The sequence below is a fragment of the Vidua macroura genome, chromosome 1 (assembly GCF_024509145.1).
Source record: "Vidua macroura isolate BioBank_ID:100142 chromosome 1, ASM2450914v1, whole genome shotgun sequence".
NCBI lineage: Eukaryota > Metazoa > Chordata > Aves > Passeriformes > Viduidae > Vidua > Vidua macroura.
Genome location: NC_071571.1, coordinates 68,691,363 through 68,699,595, shown reverse-complemented (window position 1 = coordinate 68,699,595; position 8,233 = coordinate 68,691,363). Strand labels below are relative to the sequence as shown.

General features: G+C 44.7%; 1 long non-coding RNA gene across 2 annotated transcripts in view; it reads right to left on the bottom strand.

Moving 5' to 3' along the window:
• Positions 1-8,233, bottom strand: part of LOC128806278 (uncharacterized) — a 41,192-nt gene that overhangs the window by 19,800 nt on the left and 13,159 nt on the right. The gene's annotated exons all lie outside the window — the stretch shown is intronic.

Below are 8,233 nucleotides of genomic sequence, written 5' to 3'. Positions count from 1 at the left end.
AATCAGAGACACAGGAGGCTCCTGGAGCTGAGCACAAATTTACAAAGGCTAGTCAGAAGCACTGGGCTGCATGCCTCATGTTGGAGAAGTTCAGTATGTACAGCTAGGGCAGCTGTGGCTCACATCCGGCCACCCAGGAGCTCTGACATATGGCCTCCATCCTACACACCCACATTCTGCAGCTCAAACAATCCCTGGTGAGCAGCCAAAGAATCCCTGGTGCACAGATGACCAACACCTCAGAGCGGCCAAGAGCTAGCAGCAGGGGAGAATCTCTTGCTTTCTTCTTGGGCAGCAAAACTCTCACCTGCTAGCCCAGCAACAGAGAACAAGTCTGAGACCTGGGAGGGTCACAGGGAGGCTTACCACAGCTGAACATGAACCAGCAAGTACACAAGATGAGATAGAGCACATTAAATACACTGCTCTTTCAGCCCATTTCTATTACACCTTGGTTTGGAGAGAGGAAAAAAGAAAAGAGGAAAGAGAGAAGACCAAGGTGTTCATCACAGCTTTGACCACCACACCCCAAATCATGTTTCAAATTATGCTGCTTTGAAAACAATTTATCCAAGACACCATCATTGCTGCATTTTAGGTCCACATAAACAATAAAATAGTATCACTATGCGGACACAGGAACTTTTTTTTTCTCCTCATGCCAGCAGCTCTTCAACTTTATCTGACCCCCATGATTCCCATGAGATATCAGAAGAGCCATACCTTGAGAAGCTAACAAAATTCCATTCAGCAGCAGCACTCATTAAAGAGCCCACTTGCTCAGATCTGTTTCACTGCAATCACAAAACAAAACCATGACTAAAACCCAAATTCCTGCCACCGAGCTTCTTGGTCTGTTATCTGATGAAAGACTCAGCAAATTAAAAACAGACACAGTGCTAGTTCAAGCACTTGTATTTAAAACTAATCCCATAATAGCCAAGATCTTCCTAGCCAAATTCACCAGGCTCCTTATAGCCTTGGGCACATCTGAAGGGGCCCGCAGGCCCACCACAGCAAACAAGCCAGCCTTTTCCTCCACATAGTACAGAGGCTTCCTCAGAGCATTTGCAGCAGAATCTGCTGTAAGAGGTCTCAGCTGACTAAAAAAATAGGAATTCAATCTCTAAAGCATCAAACTTCTGGCCCTTGAGATCTTCTGACCCTTCACTGCCCACCTCACACATGAACATTGCAGAGCCTCATTCTCAGCACCAGCTGAACAGCATTTGGCTTCCTATCATAAAATCTGCTTGCCCTTTTTCTGTGGGAATTAAGCTGAAAAACCAACACTACATCTCAAACTCACATTCCACCACTTAACCTGGAGCTTTCTCCATAGTAGGAGAAAGGTATGTTTGTCATACCACAAAGACAGGAACATTTGTTGTCTAAAGATCATTCAGGGGTTAGAAGTTCAAGATCGCTGCTGTCCTCTAAATTAAAAAAAGGGCTTTACTTCTTCCACCAAATAATTGCCTTGGTTTCTTCCTTGAATTCTTGTTTCTAATCAGACACCATTTTGGCACGGTCAAGCAATAAAACCAGAGTTCATCTTCATTGATCCCAGCACAGCAAAAGAATCCCTTGCTGTCCCAGAAGATTCAGAGTATATTCATGCTATCACACCTGAATTCTAGTACATCTAGCAGCTACTGCAGTTATCTTTCTGAAGGAGCCTCATAAGCTTAGTAAGGGCTCTGTAGCAAGAACCAGGCTCTGAACACAGCTCAGCTGTGCACAGGTGAGAGCAATATCCTCAGGGATGTGCAGCCTGAGCAAGAAAGTGGTGGGGTTTTGCTAAAGCAAAGATCTGCACATTTCCACACAGATCTCCTTGAAGTAAGGGATATGAGGCACAAGTGAACCCCATGGTCAGATTCTGGGCCAGAATTTCAGCCCTTGCTGGCAAGATTACTTGAACTGGAAGTGTTTTTATGCTGTTACTTCTGTTATGTTGAAAGATGCTACTCTTTCCCTAAAAATCCATTGCTTAAATTTCTCATATACCACCTCCTACGCTCTCCAGTGCAGCCCTAATATAATCCCAGTGTGGCTGCATTTTGTTATTTTGATGGTGTTCTGCAGCATGAGAAAAGAGAGTAGGGGGAGCAGGAACATGTAAATTATGTTATTCCACCTGAAAACAAGTTTTTGTCCCAAAAGACACAAGGGAAGGTAAAGTATCTTATCTTTACACTCAGCTCTTATGTAATGGACCACAATGAAGAATCCACCTAGAGCACAAACTCCAATCTTTTTCATGGATCATTCTGAAGTAACCTTCCCAGGACTGACAAATAAATGCTTCAGTGAGACAGATGGGATGGGACTCTGCTCCCCAGGAGCTCCCACAGGGCTCAGGCAAACACAATCATCAGTGTGCTACAAATACACTCACTGATCAGCTAAAGCTGAGATAAAACAGCTACTACAATGTTTCTACCAAGTCATGCACACCCCAGTCACAGAGACTCCTGCGTACCAGCAGGCAAACTCCCAGACTGCCAGACACGAACAGATCTCCCACCACTCCTTCATACCTAGTTCAGTGTGAAGGTCCACCCACAAAGCCATCTCTCACCCAGCCTCCTTACAGGGCTGTAACTGCTGAGACCCTTATTTCTGTGCAGCAGTAGGATGGGGCATATGCTACAGGGATCAAGCAGCCGAGAACAGGAAAGCCTTCCCAGACCTCACATATGGATGCAGGACCTTCCTCATGCAGTGCAAGAATGCTGACTGTGGCAGATATGAGGGCAGAAAGTCACACATTTTACCCTGTGAGGGCAAGGGGGAAGTCTTGCTTGAATTGCTCTGTCAGCCTTGCAGATTGCTTCTGTTTCTCCTCAACACCCACACCTCCAGGAGGCCTCAAAAACAAGTACTCTGGCCTAGCATTGGCTGGATAATGTGGAGCTATTTAAAAATAAGAATTGTAAAAAAATATATTATGAAACAATCCTTTGCAGTCTAACACCCACAGGGTTAACTTCCTGCTGCCTGCTCTTCCCTTGCTGCTCAGCCCAGTCTCCCCTTGGAGGCAGGGACTCTCTCTGGTGTTTCAGCACTGCCCTGACCCAGGAAGGACAGCTGTTCATATCATGAGAGCTACATTCAAGCCCAGCTTCACTCTTGCCTCTCTAGTGCAAACACATTATGAATTGGTTGTAAAATGAATCTGAACTCTAGCACACAGATGTCTACAACAATCTCCCCAACAGAGTACAAAATAAATAAAAGAAATACAGAATGGACAAAACAAGTAAGGAGGAAAAAAACACAGAAAGAAAGTCAGAAGTAAACCTGCCTTTGTTCTGCCCTTAGCGCAAAGTGAGATGCAAGATGTTTGTATAGAAAGATCCCATCCCTGAGGACATAAAAACCTTCTCCTCCCTATGTTTCTCTCATGAGATTACTCTGTTTCTCACCCATGTACCTCCTCCCAAAAGTTCTTCATGTATTTCCTCAGCCAGTGAGACTGAACAAGAACACCACATTCACCAAGTGAGCTCCCCCCACCAGACATCAGCCATGGAGCCTGAAAGTATCAGAGAGAAGATGTTTGTTTCAGCCAAGAGACTCACTGCCGAGAGGGATTCAAACAGCTCTTGTTGGGGGAGAAAGGGGGAATCCCGACCAAAGAGATCAGTCAGAGAAGAGGCTCCAGAAGGGAAGAGCCTGGGGCTCAAGATGATTTCTGCCAGCGGGCTATTTTGTTGATAAGGATTACACAGCTACTCAGTCTGCCAGACATGAGCCTGCAAATGGTAAAGCATTCCCTGTTGGCCCTGTGATAATACCTATACCATCTAGTTATACAATAAGCCTCAGGTTGTTTTCCTAAACCAGACAGTTGCTGGCAAAGCTAAAATATCAGCTACTGTTGTCTCACACTGCAGTAAAGCAGCCTCACACAATTTCCCTCTCCCTCCTGATACTTTCTTCTATACAGCTGCACAGACGATAGTGACGCCATCAATGCAAGATCAGGGCACTCCCAGTCCAAGCAGGGAACAACTTAAAAGAGGTTCAAACTCCAACCACTTTGATCAGGGGAGTGGCTCCACCAGAGCCAAAATAAATGTTTGCTGATAATCCCATGCCCTGTTTGCTTGTGTGGCTCCCATTTTATTAGCCTTCCTATGGTAAATTTTACAGCTGGGGTTAGCAGAGTGATAAAATGCACAGATTATATTCTTCACTGTTGTGGGTCTGCTTCTCCCCAATTCAATGCAGCTTTACCTTGAAAAAACAAATACTTTGAACCAGGATGCTCTCTTGCCCCTTGCAAACCTTCACCTCCTTCTACTACTTGACAGTCATCAGTTCTGAGAACAACAGCCTGCTCCAGGGTGTAAGGAGAGCAAGTCACAATCAGATTTCCCTACTGAATGCTCTTTACAAGAGCACTCAAATCAGAGCTCCTTCTCAATCACTGCACCACTGACAACAATTTACCCCTCCCTCCCTACAACCTTCTGCCTGGGCTCCAACAGGACCCCTCAGATGTTGAAGCACAAATAAATGCAAGATCCAGACCACAGAAACTTATTGGCATCCTATGATTTGATTTCTCACACTGTCATCACTGAAGCAGAAACTTCAGTGTCTATGCAGTAAGTTTTGGCCCCAAACAGAATACCATAACTTTCATCTCCTCATTCTTGATTTATTCAAGTTATGCCCCAGCTATTTCTCATTCTGAAAGCCAGGAGAGAAGCCAGCAAAAGAAAGGGACTTGCTTTGCCTTTATTTTTCCAAATTCAAACTCCTCAGATTGAAAACTATGCTAATCTGCATCACTTAGCTGGAGACACCTTTGTTCTATCTATATAAAAATCAAAGATGAACCAGTTTATTAACTGTGGCACAGCAAAAGCTGAAGAAGCTGTCAGCAGCTCTCTAGTCCCAGCATAGAATTCCTGTTGCTTTGCAGCAGACTAAGAAATTACTGTTCAGCCTTTAATGTTGAATTTTATGAATGGAAAACAGTTTTGCCCCAGAGCTTGTATTTATTATTCATAGCTTGGTCTGCTCCCTAAAAACAGGAAAGCAACATCAAATTCAAGGCCTCCCTGGATTCCTAGGGAACTACAGACCCAGATCAGGAACACACAATATTTTTTCCATTCCTAACTCTTTTGTCAGCATCTCCAAGGGTAAACATATAACAAGCAGCATAAGAGTTTAGAAAAACATTGGTACCTTGTGGATGATGAGTACAAACAAACAGGCCTAGAGACACTACTACAATGAGCTTTGGTACTGCAATTGAAGAAGTGGGAAGCAAATAACATTGCAGGACTCTTCCACCTGCAAGTCACTGCTGCTTGCTCACACAGTCCTCTTCTACAGTGTTGTCTACAATAGCAAACTGCTACCTACCACTGGCCAACAAAAAACAACAAAAAACAACAAAAAAAAAACAAAAAAAACAAAAAAACAAAAAAAAAAACAACAACAATTTAAACAAAAACCCCAAGTACAGCCAAGCTAAGAAAAATACTCAAGTAGACTCCTGGGTATCTCCGGCTTTAACCACATCAGAGTATTCTGTAAGGGGAAAAGAAATTTTTAAAAGATCAGTCATAGTCCAACTGTGATAACTATTCAGGGAATTTTTTCTATGTTGGCTTGACTGAAATAAACTCTCTGTGCAGACTTTCATATAACTGATATCACCCTCAGTATTGAAAGGTAGTTTCTCTGCTAATTTTCTGGAGTTTACCTTTCCCTTAGGATGAAACCCCAAACACAGGTGAGACTGAGCTAACAGACAAATATTAAATTTTGAAGACTTTCTGCTTTAAGTCAGGGTGCAGCCAGATCAAACAAAGCACTTTTGTCTGGAAAGAGCAGTGGCTAAAGAATGGATTAAATGGAGGAACGTTCCAGACACAGACTGGGACCACACAGCAGAGAGGACTGGTACGACAAAATTCACCACAAGCTATTTGAAAGATAGTCCAAAACTACAAAGTTGTACCTTTACAATATGGGGAATTCAGTAGCAAAATTGGCTGAAGGAATTCCTGGTTGTGTCAAGACACTGAACTTGCACTATTGCCCTGTTTACTTATTTTAGGCTCCGAAAATTCTCTGGCCTGCTTATACTACAAAATCTTCAGCTGGGCTGAAGGATCAAGGTGCCAGGGTGCAGCATTGCTCACATCAAAATCACTGCTAAGGTTTCTGCATTGCCCCACTGCAGTGCTGCTCAGGAGGCACTACCACACTACCAGGTTTTTCCACCACAGTGATTTCAAGATGTTCCTGCCTCCTCTCCTTCTTCAATAGTTACTACACCAACAGGAAACACTGTAGAATGAGATGAAAGAGAGGAGGATGGGGAACACTGTGAAATACAGATATAAATCCAAAGAACTTTCCAAAGTGGTACATCAGAGGGAAAATTTGAAAGCCAGTCTACCATATTGCATAAGTGATTACATTTTGTACCATCTAGAGAAAAAAAAACCCAACACCCATGCTGTTACTGGAATGTCTGCAAAGCTAAATTGTTTCCTTGGAGAGGGAAAAGCTGCCTGTACCTATAAGGTCCTGTACATCTCTAAGTGCTCTTGAGACCACGTTGCAGCAGCTGATGTGCCTCAGGAAGTGCACCCTGCTGATGAAGGCCTGCCCCAGCTGCATTGGGAGCCATCACAAACAGCATCCACAGCTGAGCAGAGTACTGAGGCTCCTGGAGCTGTGCTCATGCCTGTGCTACCTCAATTGTGCACTTCCTTTCCCTCCCTTGCACCCACACAAGGTTCATTCTGCTCTGCTGCACACCTGCTCACAAACTACACCAGCAGAAAGCTGCTCACCTCTGCCTTGGGCTTTCTTCTTGGACTGGCTCTGCAAGGGTCATAGAAGTTCTGTAGCCACAAGTGGGGAAACAAGGTGGGAGGTTAAGAGACGCCTAAACTGCTCTGGGACTGCTGCTCACATACAGGGCAGTTCTGAATCCTGCTCAGCTTCATGGAAACTCAAGTGCAATAGCAAAAATAATTTTGTGAATCCAGTCCTCTAGGGAAAGCAAGGTGCCCTCCAAAGCTGAGATCCCGTTCTACTGGCATCCCTAAGGGCAGCTTTTTCCACAGTACCCTGAGCTACAGCTCCTCAGACCCAGGCAAGTGCTAGCTCTCCAGCTGATCCCCTCCCCATCTCGAGGAGGAGCCGAGATGCCATCCTGGCTCAGGAGGTATCTGCAGCAGGACCCAGTGCGGTCCCAGCAGGGCTGCCTGCCTACATCCATGCTGCCTTGTGCAGCAGCCCAGGTCCCGTGCTAATTGGTGCTAATAGATCAGATGCCAAGAGGATGGGACAATGGCTACCCCCTTAAACCAGGAAAATCTGGTTCTGTTCTAAGGAGAAATCTTTACAAGAGTACCATAGAATAAGTGATTTCATTTCAAAGTTTTGGGTTTTTTTTTTTCTTTCCTTTAATTAGCATGAAATTTAAATATCAGGATTTGGACAATTGATCTGACCTCACCAAAGATGATCTCTCCTGTCATCTCTCCCCCACTGTGAGTCAAAACATTTTATGTTCTGAGCTCCCCCATCCCTGGGAAAGGAGGCGAGATCAGGGCTTCTTTTCATCCAGTGCAACAAAAAAACCCAAACCAAAACAAACAAAAAAAAAGTAGGTGCTTGCATGAAGTGGAAAAATCCTGTTTGAGCCAGCCTTTGCACACAAGGTGATTTTCCCCTTTGCAGCAGTGTTCGTCGCCGGGCGAAAAATCCGTGCCTGGGACTCCACGGCTGCTGCTGGTAGCGAGTAGGTGTGGGACACGTCAGTGGAAGCTGGGACACCCCTCCGTGCCAGAACCAGCCAGGAGGTGGCACTGTTAAACTGCTGAGCCTTCCCACTACACTGGATTTTTGTCGGCTTTTTTGACACCGCTCCTACCTCCCCCCTATAATCTGTTTTCCTGCCTTGAGGATGGCGATACACCATAGCAAAAACTCGGCTGAAAAAAAAAAAAAAAAAAAGAGCTCGCTAAACAGACGATGGCTTTATGATTTCACGATTGTTTCCCTCTCGCATAAAGGGCTGACCGGCTGAGAGGAAGAGAGGAAGAGGTTTACTCGGTGTAAGGTGATGTTATACAACTTTCTCCCTCTAGCAAGTGCCGGAACTGTTCTGGTTTAACCCTCTGACACCTTGACCCAGCCCATTCAAAGTCCCTTTTTAAATTTCTTTCAAGCGGCCTACACCCTT